The sequence below is a fragment of the Varanus komodoensis genome, unplaced genomic scaffold, assembly GCF_004798865.1.
Source record: "Varanus komodoensis strain SLA01 unplaced genomic scaffold, ASM479886v1 scaffold6_4, whole genome shotgun sequence".
Taxonomy (NCBI): Eukaryota; Metazoa; Chordata; class Lepidosauria; order Squamata; family Varanidae; genus Varanus; species Varanus komodoensis.
The window spans coordinates 4,698,217-4,715,724 of NW_025336347.1; positions in this window are offsets into that span (position 1 = coordinate 4,698,217).

Consider the following 17,508-nt stretch of genomic DNA (forward strand, 5'->3'; position numbering starts at 1 on the left):
GGGCAGAAGCCGTTCCTTAGAAACTATGGCTTCATGCCAGGAAGGGCTTTATCAGCTAACGTAAGCACCTTGAACTGGGCCTGGCAATGCACAGGGAGCCAGTGAGCGTGGTCCAACACTGATGCATTATGCTTGGTTCCCTGGTTGCCGTACGCTGTACCAGTTCTGGCAAACAAGGCGGCCTGGGCTAGAGCAGGTCATTGTGCTAGATGGGTCTGTGAACATTCCAGATCCTTTAGGGCAGGGCTTCTCAAACTTTTTCACCAGAGGGCCAGTTGAAAGGTGCCGGCGGTACATGCAGGCTGGAAAGGTGGTGCTGGCGCGCGGGCAGGCGTGGGGGCGGGGGCGGTGCGTGCATGCGTGCGTGCGTGCTGAGGCGGGGGCAGGGTGTGAGGCAAGGCGAGGCGCGGGCGGGGAGAGGTGGGCGCACGAGGCAGCAGCTCGCTCGCTTGGAGAACGTTTTCCCTGAGTGAGCGAACCACTGCCTCCTCACGCGCAGCATGGCGGGCCGGATTCAGCCCCTGGGCTGTAGTTTGAGGACCCAAGCTTCAGGGGGAGTGCCACCTCTTCCAGGACACTCATTTGGATGAACAACCCAAGAACAGAACTTCTGTCTTGTGTGCTATTTGGTTCAAAGAGTAAATTATTCTTTGTTCATTGATTTTAAGGATTTTGACTAATACAAAAGCATCTCCAAACTCTCCAGACAGCAGAATGAATATTACAGTGTTGAAAATGTAGTGTTGAAAATGTAGCTTCTTCTTCCACCCAATCAAATGTTTCCATGTTTTGTGGACATTTTTGAAGTGTGCATTTTTGATTAAAGTGTTTTCGTTCATGTTTTTCAAAGCTATGCATATTTTCACACTTTCAGAATATATGCATGTTGAAGGCATTTTCTGTGGTCTGTATCTCTGTGTTTGAGACCATGTTCTGGTCCAGGTGCTGCAAACTAAGTATATTCTGTTCAGAAACAAAACTGGAATACATTCTTCATACATCCCTAGCAGCCTCATCCTTGAAGACCACAGAGATCTAATAGAGGAAGTGAAAACCTCAGTACATGGTGTTGTAGTGGGAGGCCATAGATTGACTATTAAGCAATGATAGAACCTGGTCCCCAAACACTAAACCACTCCTTTGACCACACAACATCGACTCTAATGTTAGACCCATTTTCCAGCAAGCAAGCCAATGGGACTGAGAAAGAGTGTTCAAATGATCTTCTGGACGCATAGATTTTCTTTTACTCTTTCCTCTTTAACATCCTCCAATATAGAACTACAAAAAGCTTCTTCTGCTACCCTGCCATTACAAGTATTGGAGTGGGCAAAGTTCTTCTGCATAAATTCATAATGTTTAAAGTATCCCTCAGAATATCTGTTGGGAAGTGTAATGCCATGGGCCTCAGTCATTCTTACTGATTGCACTGATTGTATTCAAATAGGCCTAAAGCCCTCAGCATTCTCAGATCTGGGGTCCAAGTCCTTATTCTGAAACACAGTACTAGGAGTTATTGCAAAATCACAGTCTTACAAGTGGAGGATAATACACTATTTTGGGAGGGGGGATTGTTTGGAGATGACTGGATGCAAAAGACTAAGAAGGTTGCAAGAGGTAACTGCGCAAGGAGAAAACACAGAAGAATAGGAAGACAAATTGGGTCCATATGGTAAAGCTGAACTTGGCACCTTTGTATTGCTTGCCTAGCACTTACTCAGCAAATCTTTGATGCACTTCGTGACCTTGGCAGCTTGCAACTTCACATGGATAAATTATCCAAAGCATTTTCTCCTATGCATGAGGGACAAAAAGACTCCCTCATTGTCAGGTTTAAGTGTGGGTATAAAGATAACAGCTAGTAAAGAGAGCAACTCTCCAGCTTTGGTTGCATTCTTCCAGAGCTGAGGTAAAGCCACTCACCCTTCTTTTGCTGGCAAAAACAGCACAAGCATTGTGTGGTGGGTGTTGTTATTGTTATGGCTTCATTCTCTGTAAAAGTGTTCATGCTGGTTTGAAACTGCCCTCTCTTTCTATCCCCTTTCATCATTTACCTTCTGTGAATCAGCCAAGTCAGAAAAGTAGCGGTTGTATTTACTTATGTCTGGTGGCATTTTTGTGTCAGACATAGCATACATTATTATATCCTGTTTACCATGTGATCCTTGTTTGGGTGCAGTAACCCATATGAAGGAAAAGAAAGGAAGCAATGCTCCAGCAGGAAAGCAATAATGCAGAACAAAGTGATATAATAAAATAAAACATTAGTTGGAAAGTGTGTACTTTCAGTGAATATACTGAATACCTTCATAAATGAGGCTCTTTTCTGGAGAAAAATTAACAAAATAACTCCCAGGAAAAAGCTGAAGATTGGCATTGTATGTCTTGGCATCACACCAATGGCTGCAAGGCACATCAGTATGTTCACACTGTGAAACCAACCATGCCCTTCTGTAGTGAAGTAATAAAATATGGCCATTGTCAATAGGTGACATGCATCTTTCCAATTTTCACTATTTCTCTTCTTTGAGCCACACCTTTCTATTTTACATACTGCCTCCACCAGATTCACACGTAAGGAAAAAAATAAGCCACCTAGGATTAAGGGGCAAATAAGTGCTCTTGAAGTCATTTACCCACAGAAGCTAGCTTTTGTTTGGCCTGAGTATTGCAGGGCTTTTCTATTGCGGATATAAGCAAGGTCCAGTGGTTAGAGTCCACATGGCAGGGCCTGTCCAAGGTCTGGTGATGCTAACCTGCCAGGGATCAGCACTCTGGGTTGAGGTTCTGTAGCTCTTGAGAAAGGGCAGCTGCACATGGATAAAAATGTCCCTCGTTCTAACTGTGGCATCTCCCGTCCAGTTAGCTCCAGTCCACTGCTAAAGCACAGTCCAAGATTCAGGGTCATCAGTGAGTCTGATTCAAACTTCACAGTGAGCTGTCCATGGTCCTGATTGATAGCTTTGCCAGAGCTTGACAAAATGCCCCTGTGGGATCTAGCTTGTCAGGAGAAAAATATATGGGCAGTACTACAACACTTATTCCCTGTGCAAACTGGTTCACATTTGGTGAACTAAAAACTTAAAATCTCCTACCTAGCAATACCTTGTAATTTACTGTGGATGCACATTTATGCCTTTAAGAGCTGCTCTAATCAGGAAAGTTGCAATGTAGAGTTCGAAAACTACTTTTGTTATTGAACCTTTTCCCTTTTCTTGTTTGTGTGTGTTTTAATGGAGCATTGATGCTGATCACTTCATTGCTAGTGATAACTGAACTAGTAAATTATATTTGAGACAAAGCACACTGAATGCACCTTGGGATTATTAAAAGAGTGGATCTCAAAAATATCCCAGCTGGAAGCCCAGCAGATATCCTAATGTGCCATTTATAATACGGACAGTGTGCACTGATTTTCTGACAAATGGGCCCCTCTATATTTTATGCACATATTCAAGTGCTTAGTTATTTGCTATATATCTCCAGTTCATTATATATATGTTATAAAAGCAAAATGGTTTCCAATAAACTGAGGACTGTTTACATGGGGTTGTAGTGTGAGAATCATTTGGCATTTTCTATGGAAAAAGTTATATCCTGTAGCTCAATTTAAGCCATTGAAACAAGTCTGCATGGAACTGGAATGCCATGGACATCTGTAAGAATTGCATTTTCCATTTCAGAAAACATGCATGCTGGAATTCAGCAGGGAAAGCCTTGAATATAAACCTGGGATCCGGATTGAAATCACTTCTGGACTCTCTATGTGTATTTGGGCAAATCACTATTCTGTTTCACCTCTGCACTTGTATAGTGGAAATGCCCAGAGTAGTGGAGAGAAGAAAGCCAAAAGTGGCTTGGAGCTTACACTGCTGAGCAAGGCACCTTCGGAAGGGTTCCCTGAATCTTTCCTAAAGGAGAGAGTACGGTCAGCAAGGACCACTCGATGCCGATTACATCACAGTAATCTAGCTTCAGCCAAGCTTTGAATGACATGCTTAGACTTAAATAGCTGATGGCCTCTCATCTGAGAGAGCTGGTGAAAAACGCCTTTGGCCACTTTGGTAGCAGGAGCTTCTCAGCACAGATGGGATCCAGGCACACACCCAAGGCTGTGAGGGAAGAGGGACGCCTGAGGCCTCCCTGCTATGCAAGTTCCTATCCTCCTATCACAAGACCTGCCAACTGACATTACTCAGCCTTGTCTAGAGTCAGCCAAGTGATGTGTGAAACCTGCATGAGTAATTCCCATTCCAGTGTCTGTTCTGAGTGCTGCACAAAAGATTTCTGCAGATAGCACATCTGTGGATTTGAATTTCAGCTGGTTCTTTGTCTGCTGCCATTTGTTCAGTATTGTTAATTGCTCATGTCACCTAAAAGCCCCATATGTTTTTCCCTCATGCATTTGACTCATACACACAGTTCTTCATGGTTCTTTCATCAGCAGTAACATAGTCTTATACATGTGTATAACTTGTTTTAGATTAGTATGTATTATGGGTTTTGTGGTTTTGTACAAAGCTGAATATTGTGGATTTCAGCCTTTCATGTTTGGATGGCTTGGCAGGAAATCAAAGGCAAATTTTACAAGCATGCAGGAAACATAAAAATATATAATGAATCTTGAGTTAAACATCCTCAATATCCTAAATATGGCAGTAAAAAACCCTTTCTCAGTCCAGAATGAATATCTTGTGCATTTGTTGGAAACCGAGCAGGATTTGATAGAACTCCAAGCCTTCTAAAGCAGGATCCAAAGAAGTTAGAGTCCAACCTCTCTTCCAGATAAATTATCCTGTAGATGCTCCAGCTAGTCTTCTGTAATCAAGACACTTTTACCACTGTAACAGTAGCAACTAAAAATGTGTGTGTGTTTTTTTTAAATACACACTATGCTGTTTCTAGCCTTGCTCCACAACGGAATACAATTCCCAAGAGCTTCTCCAAAATGGAATTGGGCCCTCACTCTGAAAGAGGTTCAATATTTTGGCTTAAGGCAACAAGATTGAACAGGATTGTGACCCTTAGTATATGATGGATGCATTTATCTTTCTATCGCCTGCCCATTTAAGGAAGGGGTGTTCAAGTTACAGCATGCAACTTACTGGACTGCAGCACCTCTGTATTTAAAGATAAACCACTGGCTAGACTGCCAGCAGCGGTTAGCACAAGATGAAAGAGTTGTCCTTTCTAGGCCAGATGTCAAATGAATGCACAGGCCCTGAATAACGAAATCCCATTGTTTGTGGTCCTTGGTAAAAATATGGTAACAAAAGCATTTGCCAAGAGAACCAATGCCCCAGTGCCTCCATTGCTTTACTCTTCAGTAAACATCTTGTAGTTTCTTTCCTCCAAGCTGTCATTTCTGAGTGATTCATTATGACATGACATCACACAGGTGCAGTAGTATGTGAATATTATTTATTACTATTGGAGCTTTTCACACAAGAGATGTATGACAGTAGCAGAGATACAGTATCTGCTTGATTTACTCCTTGGGCATATGCTTGGTTTAGAAGACAGGATTTCAGGCTTCAGTGTGTGATTTATATTTAACTATATTAAAAAGTAGCCCATGGGAGACCTATCAACTGGAACAGAAGTTATGTGACGTTTCTGATTAGCACTAGTGACTGGACTTATAAAACTACAGCTTGGAATGCTGTGTGAATCCACAGAGTGAAGCAGAAAGACACTGATTTGAGAAACAATAAATATTGCCTCGGAATAAAATGCAGGCACAGACAGCTTCCCTGTTCCATGAAAGCCTCAGAAGGCCTGCAAGGTGCAATTAATTATCATACTTTATACCAGTTGTGCCTTTGGAAAAGAGCTGCAGAACAGACTCTGATGAAGGACCATAGCTCAGTGGTGAGGCTGGGCCTCGCATGTAGATGCTCCTGGTGAAATTTCCAGGTGGGGCTGGGGGACCCCCTCTCTGAGACCTTGCGGGGGTGCCACTGTTGGTCAGTATAGACTAGGGTGAGGCAACCGGATGCTGTCCAGATATTTTGCATTTCAACTCCCATAGCTCAGCCAGCATGACCGATGAGAAGGAGGTGATGGGAATTGTAGTCTAAAAGATCTGGAAGGCACCACCACCCAGTGACTTTGACTCAGAAGGAAGTAAAGGGAACATGGGTATATTAAAATAACTTTATTAAATTTAGATGGCGCTTGAAGGGATTCTAAAAGTTCATACTTGGCCCATGAAAGTAACTTCAGCAATCCTAGCAAAGATAGAAGAAACTCAAACTAGTGTGCACATCATGTAGCTGGAAACTGCAACCATGACACCTGTCACTTTGTGTGCTCACTACACTCATTAGGCACTTCTCTTTGTGATGCAGCTGTGCCATCTTATGCAACAGATGGGATGTGAGCCTTGAGTAAGTAGGAGTGAGTTGGTGTGGAAACCAAAAAGGGTTTGGGTCCTCGGGAAGAGAGGTCAGAAGAGTCATAAACCAAACTGGAAAGATGGGATGGGACCAGAGAAACAAACAAAGCAAAAAGGAAACTGGCAAAGGAGAGGTGAGAAGGGAGGGAGGGAGTCCAAGCTCTCTCTCTCTTTCTCTCTCTCTCTCTCTCTCTCTCTCTCTCTCTCTCTCTCTCTCTCTGTGTCCTGTGGCATGAAAAAAAAAATCACATAATATACATGGCAAACTAGTACATGCAAAGCCCACCACTGGGCCACAGGATCCTCAGGGTCCTATTTTAATGCTGCTCATTAATTTATGGCTCTTCCTGTCTTGGCTGTCAGCCTCCAGAGTCATCTGGTTGGTTTCTCTGGGAGCAGTTGGTCTGCTCCAGCAGGGCTGTTTCTATGAACTTGCATTTGGAGCATGGTGGTCATCAGTGGAAAGAAAGATTCCACAGGATGAAAGTATTATCTGACTGTACGCTTTTCTATCAGCTTCAGCTGTGATCTGCATGGCCCTTCCAATTTCTTCAGTCAATGGTCTCCACCTTATTTACTTCAAGTGTGAATCAAATGCCCTTCGGGGGTGGGGAGGAGAAGAGAAAAATGAGAGCGACAGAGAGAGAGAGCTGCTGGAATACAGTTATGTACACACTTACTAGAACACCCTCACAAAGAACTATACACTAAAGGTCAAATAGTGTTACTGTGAAATCTTTTCTCACTACTAAAAACTAGAAAAATAAACAGATCAGAAACTATGGGTCAAACAGAGCTATAAATTCCCTAGATTAACAAGTTGAATAGAAAGTTGATATGTATGTGTAATAAATTTAAATTGTCAGTTTGGTTTTTAAATTATTTCAGCATCTCATATGAATCCCAAGACAAAGGGGATTGAAATGAAATCTATTATTGTAATTATATTGCATTTATATCTCAGCTTTCTTTTCTTGTAAGGAACCCAAGATGGCTTACAAGGTTCTCTTCCCCTTCATTTTATCCTCACAACTACAACCTTGTGATGTAGGTTGGGCTAAGAGGAAATGACTGCCCCAAGGTCACCCGTTGGCTCCAGGGCTAAGTGGGGACGAGAAGCTAAATCTCTTGGGTCCACAATCGAACACACTAATCACCACACCACACATGCTCTCATATGAAGTATAACAGAGCAAAAACAAATACAACACAATTTGTTCAGCATATCTGAAAAGGTGGCTTAGCTGAAATTGGTTGTTGAACATATTCCCTGATCATCAGGAGCAAGGAAGATCTATTTAATTGCCCTCTCTTTGGCCAAAAGCTAGGAAATGGAGATTCTAGATATTGTTTAGAGCAGAGGTAGAGCTGGTGACCTCCACAGCCAATGTCCAGGGATACTGGAGTTCAAGACATCTGCAAGGGGGCCACCTGAGTTTCCCGAGCAGCTGTAAAACCTATGCTCAGGTTCCCATTTCCTACTCACCTCACTGGCTGTCCTTGTAATATGATAACTGAACATGCTATATAGAGAATATAAGGTTGAAAAATGAGGGGTGGCAGAGAAATTTGTTCAGTTCTCAAAGTTCATGATGAACTGAACTTAAAACTTGGGTATTTCTCAAGTTTGAGATGAAGCCAGCTTAATATCTGAAATATGGGAAGATTGATGGATTCATCCGCCTCATGAGCAACACCGATATTCATTCTGTGCTAGGCATGTTGGTTTCAGTATTCCTGTTCTGGAAACAACTGCAGCGAATATGTGTTAAATCCATACTTTAGAATGAGCTTTAAAGTGTTTTTTTTAGGAATTTATTTATAAAAACATAACATTCCAAGGTATGGTATCCTTAGATATCCTCATTGACACCCCCTCCAACACATGAATAAAAACAAGTAATATATTTTGGCACAGGTAACAGCAATGGAAATGCCAGTATTTAACTTTTTAAAATGATAATAACTTGAATAACACTTGCATCTTTATACTGTCTTGAACAAATGTTTCCTTGTTTTATTAATAAAATCCAGTCATCAAGAAAGGTCAGCACTGCATTCAGTCTTCTCAAATGAAAGTAAATCATCCTTGCTAATTTATTCATAATCGTGACATAGCATACTTTATGTAACCACTCTTCTGAGGAAGGAACCTCAGAAGATTTCCAAAAATATAACAGTCAGCTGAATTCTTGCCATGACTTTCAAATGCACTATCAGTTCACCATTCACTGCACAAGCATCAGGTCAAGAACCACGGAAACAGAACGCCGGGCTCACTAGGCATTCAGCCTGATGTAGCATGACTCTTCTGATGCTTTTACTTTTGCTACCTACGTTTTGCTACCTTAGAAGATTCAGAAATATCATACTTGATGATAAAGTTAGATTCTTTTTCAACATTGCCTGGAATGTCTGTCTTCATGATAAGGCAATGTCTTACTGTTTTTACGTTATTAGCATGAAACATAGAAGGCAATTAGGAAAAGGAAAGATACCACTTTCCAGCTCACCTGCTTTGGAGCTTCCTGCACTGCCTGTTTTGCCCATAAAAAGAAAGAAAAATAAACTTCCTGGAAAATAGCTGCACAAAAGATGCTGTGAGAACTTCAGCAGCACCCCATCTTCTTAGTGATTCAGTGTATCTATGCATAGCCTCCAAAACCAGACAGGATCAGATAAACTAAATGAATCCATTGATGATTTCTAGCCCTTCCTCTTCATAAGGCAGGGGAAGGGAACTTCTGATCCATGAGACTCGCTAGGTAGGATCCAATCAGCCAGTGGAAGCTACAGACCCTGCCCAAGTCTCATTCCCTCCAAAGCACCACCCGTGAAGATGTGCAGTGCAAAAGGGAATCCCTTTGTTATGCCAAGTCAGAGATCCAAAATAAGCTGGGGAGATCCCTTAGCACTTCTGATTGGCGGCAGACAGCCTGGAATGAATCAATCTGACTTGGCTGGGGGTCTTGTAAGCCCTAGTGAAGCATTTTCTTTGTGCGGAGCAAACAGCTCCTGAATGGAATTTCTTTAAAGTGGGTGGAGCAGATGATGCCATGAGAGTGGGAAGGGCTTGGGGTAGACTCTGTCTCTAAATATCATTTGGCCTACCAGCTTGGTCTGAGGGAGTAATCTAGTCTCCAGTCTAAAAATGACTGCAGTCTGCTGTCCTACATATGTGTCCTGGCTCTCCAAGAATCAATCAACTGCAGCGAACTCAAAGAAACTGGCTAGTTTGCCCTGTTTACACTGAAATTCAAAACTGTTCCTGAATGTTTACTGCACACTGTTATTTAGCAGATGCTTTATGGAAAAACAAATAATGGGCCATTCTTGCTAGAATTCTGCACATTGCAAAATAACATTCAGAAGGACCAGTGTATCTCAGACTTCGGGCAGAATTGCAGCAATAATTATCAGGCAAGTGCAGAGGATGAGGTGGCTGGATGGAGTCACTGAAGCAGTCGGTGTGAGCTTGGGTGGACTCCAGGGGATGGTGGAGGACAGGAAGGCCTGGGGAATGTTGTCCATGGGGTCGTGATGGGTTGGGCACAACTTCGCGAACAACATAACATAACATAATAAGTATTATAGTTCCATGGATAGAAGGAAGATATTTTGAAAATCTTTAATGAAGTTAGCTGGGAGACAGGAGGCAGCTTCAATTAAATTTGAGTTGTATGTACTGTATTATTCATCCAGCCCCATTTCTGGACTAATGCTTTCAGTCTTACATTTCATCTCCTTATTATATAAGATAACCCAAAACTACCAAGGTTGTGGGCTCTCAAGGCATTCAAGATGGAGCTGGACATCTATCTGAGAGGAATGGTTGCACTGAACAGGAAGTTTGACTGATGGTCTTCTGGCCCCTTCCAACTCTACTATTCTATGAATACAATGTTATATGAGATAGTAAAAAAAAAATCTCAACAAATTGCAAAGTCTGGTATTTGTAATATTATGCAGCCTTGTTTGTAGCTGTGGATATACCTCTATGCAACTATATCTGTGTATGTGTATTACGCATGTACACCTATAGTCTGGCCCTTTTAGAAATTAAAAAAAGCCTGACTATAGGTTTGCTTGCTCAAAAGCAATTCCATTGACTACAATGCCTTTACTTCTACAATGCCTTTACTTCTATAATCATTCGTTATAGTATTTTTTTTCAGCCTAAATGTAGTAAATTCTCCTCCCTAATCATGTAACATCCCTCTCTCGTGCTCCTTGTTATGACCTGATTTATACTTGCAGACAGCCAGTTGATAAGGGAGATGAGGTGGTTCAACAGAGTGTATAATTCCTGATGGATGGGTGCAGAAACACGTTCTTGATTGCATGATCACATCAGCATATTTTTAAAAAGTCCTGTAATCAGAAAATTAGCAAAATAGGAACCTTCTTCAGGCATTTTTCTGAATGTATGAAAACCTAAAGTGGGTCGAGGGTCAGGGCCATGCCCACTGGTCTCTCCCATATGGTTCTGGGCACACTGGTCCTGCCACCCTCATTTCAGACCTTTTCTGTGTCGAATCTGCAAGAGCTGAAAGCATGCTCCCTTGAGCAACAGTGTGTGGACAGTGGCAGAACTCCCTTTCTGAACTCCCTTTGGCGAGGTCAGAAAGGAGCAGAGTGGGATCAGTGTGCCCAGAGATACTGGGGGAAAGAATGGTGAGGACAGAAACATAGAAGCAGAAGTTTTCTCGGGCCATCTAATCGGAGTCCCGGCTTCAGCCAGCTCCATTCATGACATGCCTACCATGTGCCTACCATGTCTACCATGGCCCTGATTCTCTGCCCACTTGAAGCCCTCCGGCATTCAAGTCTGCCAGGCTTAGGGAATGCACTGGGATAGCACTCTTTAGCCAATGTGCAAGGTATTATTTAATTTGCAGCTAATATGGACCGTATAAATAAAAACTAGGATTTCCCATCTGTACTCTGAAGTAGTACACTGCAGAGTACTAGCTCAGTATTCTACCTCTTCATTCTACTGGAGGTAGAACACCTTATGAGAGTCCCTATTGAGTAGAGTTATGGGAAGAACATTAGAGGCCACATTGCAGAAGAATTGTGTGAGCCCTTCCCATTTGAATCTGCTTTTAGCATGCAGCATTTGCAGGTCTGTGACTATAGAATCCTGTGGAGTCGTGCAGCTACCTGAGACTGTATGGGATAGAAATCGGGCCCAAGTGATGTCTGCGCAAAGAATAAAATCACATGAAGAAATCACAGGAAAACATGAATATCTTTCTGTCTGTCTAGTCCACCCTCCTCAGCCAACAAGGATGCAAAAAGTGCTTCTCACTGTCAGTCAGTGCAATGGAGACAGAGCAGGGTTCACACTGCACCTTCTACCCAGTCAAGATATTCTTGTAACATTGAGCAGGAATGGGTTAATGGGATCAAAAATTGTAAAATGTTTCTTAGAGCTTAACGGGCCACACTGCTGGGCATATAATTTGTTAAGGAAATGTGGGAAATAGGTGGAGACATCCTGCTTATCCCCACTGGGAAGTTGTAATGTAGGAGTGTGTGTACGTGTGTGCAAAAAACATTTTAAAAATTATGTTATATTTATATCTCACCCTTTTTCTTTCCAGGAATTCAAGGTGTCTTATAAAATTCTCTTCCTCCTTTCAATCTTATCTCCAAGAGAGCAACCCTGTGTGGTAGGTTGGGCTGAAAGTCTGTGCCTGGCCCAACTTCACCCAGTGAGCCCCATGGCTGAGTGGGGACTGGAACCCAGATCTCCTCTGTCCCATTGCTGCACTCTTGTCATGAGCTGGGGTTCCTCACTTTCCATATGCAGAGCCACAGACCCTTTCTGCAAACTGTTTTTCAGTGACCAAAGCATTTTCCAAATGCACAATGAAAATGAATCTCTGAATGAATGATTCTCTGGAATGAATCTCTGAGCAGGCAGAGAGGCGCTCATTGAATTAGAATTTACTTCCAGGAACTATCCTTATGAGCATGCTGTGGCCCCATCCCTTTGGGATGCGCCTTCTGAAAATGAGCATGCCTCCTCTCTGCACACCAGTCTTATCATTGGACCACCCTCCTCTGCTGACATCACATCACGGGGTCAAGAGCCATGCCTGCCTCATCTGTTTCTGAGAAACTCCCCCATTCCAAGTATCCTCCTGCCAACAGCTTGGTTTGTCTCTTGGTTATTCTTGGTTATTCATGCATGCCTTGAGATAAGCGTCTCTGCTTCTTTCATGTCAGTGTCTGGGAATGGTCCACATTCCCTGGCCAGCTCCCGTGCCCCTCCTCCTTCTCCTCCTGATTCTGATTTTTCTGGACACCAACCAAGAACCTTTGAGAATGTATGCCCAAAGAAGTCATCTTTTTCACTCCCAACAGCCCTTAACCTCTACACCACACCACACCAGCTCTCTAAAGACTATAGTTGTTAGATGGAAATCAAGAAAGTGATAGGGAAAGATGAGATTGGATGTGTAAGGTAGCAGCACTTGTGGATTTCAGCTGTCATTTTCTTTAGATCTGACAATGGAGGACTTTGGCTGCTGCAATTGTCAGGCTATCTTCATCTAGATCTCAGCCTGAATATTTGTAAATAAGCCCAAATATCACAAAATGCTATGAGGCTCCTGTGGCATCTTCCAAAAGAGAACAAGTATAGGTCGGCACTGTGCCCCCTGAACTTCTCACTGCTCAGAGAAATAGGTTGAGAACACAGCCACTGCCAAATGTCTGCTCCCCATCTTTGGAACTCCCTCCCTAGGGTAATTCACCTGGCACCATCTTTATTTTCCTTTCAGCACCAGGCAAAAACATACCTTTTTAGGATTTTTTTAAACATTTAGCCTGAATGCTTTGGCCCTTTTAAATTGCCCTTATAGATGTTTTAATTCATTATGTTTTAATTGGTTTACTGTGTTTTACTCTGTGAATATGTTTTATGTATTGTACGCTACCTAGGAAGGCCTCGGCAATTATAGGTGGCCTATAAATACATGCAAATAAATACATACATACATGCATACAAAACCAATATTCCTAATTCAGAGAGTATATAAAAGAGTTCAGACCTCCTTAAGTTGCAGCCACTTCCAACTTAAGGAGGCTCATCACACGCTTTGGAAACGATGGTTCTAGATTTTCAATTATTTTCTTTGCTCCTGTTTCAACCTTCATTTACAGATGGGGAAAGACAGACCACGCAAACAACATCTTTAAAGGTCACACGTAAGGTCACCCTTGCAACAGCAGAGTCTGTAAACAATGACAAGAAGAGGTGGCGAGTCTTCTTCCTTAAGATAATAAGCAGATATGTCTTGGGAGGCCTGGAGTGGGGGAAAATATGTTTAGCGAGGCTTATTTTAAGTGGAAGTCAACACATAAAGGCCAAGCAGCATAAGCCTATTGGAGGCATAATTTATCTTTGTCATGTATCAATGGAGCTGGCCTTTATTTGAAAAGCAATCCTGTTAATGAGATTACTACTGCTGAAGGTTCTTCAGCATATTCAAAAGGAATCTATAGAGTCTGCCGCACCGAAAGGTGTTTTGCACCTTTTAATATAGGTTCGAAATACCAATATTGATCCTTCATTTATCAGATTATGAAAACAAAGAAGATAAACCATCAAAGAATATAGACCATCAAACTCTTCAATAGTAACACAGGACTTAACTATCCCCATCAAACCAAAACTATGGTTAAATATTCACCAAACTGGATTGTTTTTGTCAGCCAGGTGCTTTCTTTTTAATCCAAGGGGGAAAGTATTTTTTAAAGCAACCTCATACTGCTCAAAAGCCCTCAAGCAGATTTTGTTCCTTTCTCTCCCCTTTCTTTTTTTGGATTTTTCTCAACCCCATCTGCTTATTTTCTGTTTAGCAATCATAGTAAAGCAGATAGCCAAGCTATAAAGATCCGAGAACAGGTGGAACAGGGAGATAATTTGAAAGACACCACATTACTATATTCAGAAAATATAGCATCTCTGATAGTATATAGTAATATGGTTTGATAGTAACCTAGTTTGCCTAGTTTTACTTATGCATATATATTCGTGTTTTTTTCCCCCCAATACGTATACTTCGCATGTCAGGCAAAGTACACATTAGTGGTCAAACATATATGAAAGGAATCCAGACAGACCAATTATCAAAGAAAATGATTTCTTCTGGTCATTTCTTCTAAGTCTGCTGTGAAATATCTTAATCAGCAAGTTTTGTATACAGCATGTATAGAGGGTACAGCATAGAGAAGTATTTATTTTTCCCAAAAGCTATCCTGTTAAAGTCTCTGGGTAATATTTTGTTACTTTGCTACATGCAATCTCTGGTTGCCATTTGTGAAAGTCCTGTTTTCCACCAGAAAAGGAAAAGAGAAAGGAATCCTTGTAAGCCCTTTGTGGGGAAGGAGCTGTCCTGTTGCACTTCATAAATTGCATTAAGGGTGCTATATAAGGAACACAGGATAATGTGCCAATTGGTCCTATCCCTTCCTTAGCCAGGACAAATGCTTGGCTAATATTTCAGAATGGTTGGTCAATGTTTTCTCAATAGACAGGAAGTAGTCACCTCTCTTGTGCTCAGAATGGAAGAAATCATTGTGGGAGGTAGCATACTTTCTCACCCCATCAAATATTATGTAACCTAGGTATTGTTCCCAAAAAGAGCAATACAAGCATTTTTGGAAGAGGCATTGGGCCAAAATCATAGAATCGTAGAAGAGTAGGGTCAGAAGGGGCCAAGAAGGCCATTAAATCCAACCCCATAATAACCAGCAATAAGCACATGGCTATGCTTTGGCAACCATTTCCTAAAAAAAGATGAGATACTCTTGAGTTATCTTCAAAACCATTTGTTGTGTTATAATGGTGGAGTTGATTTCCCTACAAGTCCTCTATCAGAGCAGACAGCCAATGAAGGTAAATGCAAAGCCTATCCTGCTATGAATCACAGAATAAATAAATGGCTTGGATGAGGATCCAAGAGAACCCAGCATCTAGGCAGCGTGTGACAGAAAACTCAGTTCATCTCAGCTCCTATAATCCATTGCTGTGCACTGATTTAATGATTCTGACACATATTGGAATTTGGGCAATCTCCACATTATGAACATCTGAGTTATGAACAACCCCAACTTACAAATGAACTGCCATAAGGCCTATTAATTAAAAAACATACTGCAGGAAATTGTTATCACCATAGAGTGAGAGGAAGTGAAAGGGGGTTGAAAGTGACCGTCCAAAGCATGCCTTCCTTCCCTGTCCATCCAGAGAGAAGAATCTTTCTGGAATTTCCTTGATGCAAAGAGGAGGCACTGATGAGTTTGGGTGGGAAGGGGGGTAGAGATATTTGCAATTTCCCCTCGACCCCCACAAACGCAAAAGGTCAATTACACATGTTCCAACTTGCGTACAAATTCAACTTAAAGTTGATTTCCCATTTTCTCAAGAATGAAACGCATTTGTAACCCAAGAACTGCCTGTATACACATGACTGAGTTCCCATGTAAAGCAAATAGTGTGTGGTAGCTTCGCTTTGTAATCATTGTGGTTAGAATGGCCATTTATTGTTTTGTATTTGTGATGCACAAACTGCTTTGGTTTAAATCCTTAAGGAATGTGGGAAACAATTGTTTAAAGATAGAACAAATAAGAGCTAGTTCTGTCATCAAATATGTGGAACTAGTGTTGATCTTTTTCTCTCTTTTCTTGTTCATTATTAATGGATATTTCTAGAAAATATTAACCAGTGACTATTATAATAGTGTCCATGTCCATGATTCAAATTTCATAGTGCGGTGGAAGTGGAAAGGGAGAGGGGGTTTTTTCCTGTCCCATAACACTTGAACCTGGGGTCATTCCATGAAGCTGAATGGTGGATAAATGGAATTTGCTACTTCTTTACACAGCATATAATAAAACTATGGAATTTGCTGCCACAGAAAGTGGTGATGGCCACCAGTTGGGATGACTCTAAAAGGGGATTGCTCCGATTCATGGAAGAGGAGGCTATCAGTGGCTACTAGCCTTGCTGGCAGCTATCTCCTTTAGTAGAGATGGCATGCCTGCATACAGCGGTTGCTGAGCAGCTTGGACGACTTGCACCTATCTTGGTGGGCAGCTGGTTTGCCACTGTGTGCAAGGAATGCTGGACTAGATAGACTTTTGGTCTAATCCAGCCTGGCTTTTCTATGTTCCCCAGTCATTCTGTAGGTAAGGGCTGCTTTTACTGTAAGATTAAGACAGTTTTCCTTACCAACACAACCTCAGCTCTCCTCCCTGTTATCCTTTTTGTTGTTAGTCATGAAGTCATGTCCGACCCATCGCGACCCCATGGACAACACTCCTCCAGGCCTTCCTGTTCTCCACCATCCCCCGGAGTCACTTAAGCTCACACCAACTGCTTCAGTGACTCCATCCAGCCACCTCATCCTCTGCCGTCCCCTTCTTCTTTTGCCACCTATTGTTCCCAGCATTAGACTCTTCTCCAGGGAGTCCTTTCTTCCAATTAGGTGGCCAAAGTATTTGAGTTTCATCTTCAGTATCTGGCCTTCTAAAGAGCAGTCGGGGGTATTCAAGCTTGTATACATACTGACCAAACTCTGCAATAGTGGGAGACAGGAAGTGTATAAAGTGCATGGCAAAAGGCATTTCTATTTTGATTTCAGCCCGGGAGAGAGGATGCATCGTTCACCCAGACAATTCTGGACACCCCTGGAGCATCCCCTGGCCTATTTGGGGAACCAGTATGGCTACAAGAAAGGGGAGTGTAAGCTATCTTTTGCTTCTTTATATCTTGCATCTGTGTTTCTCCATTGTATTGAATGAATTGTGCATCATCTTTGACATAGGTGGTTTCAATTCTTCCAAAGCACCTGCAAATCTAAAGTGAGATGTGTTGGTTGGACCAGGTTGCTGGAATAAAAACATACTGTAAGGTAATAGCTTGCCCATGGCCATGAATTTTTGAGGCACAACAATAATGAGGCTTTGTTTCTTCACCCTTTACAACACATCCATTTATGAATAGACCAGCCAGTGCTTTGCCAGTGAGAATCTGTAAACTTCATTTTGGCTATATATAACCAGATGACTCACCATGAGTTTTACTGTTGCATGA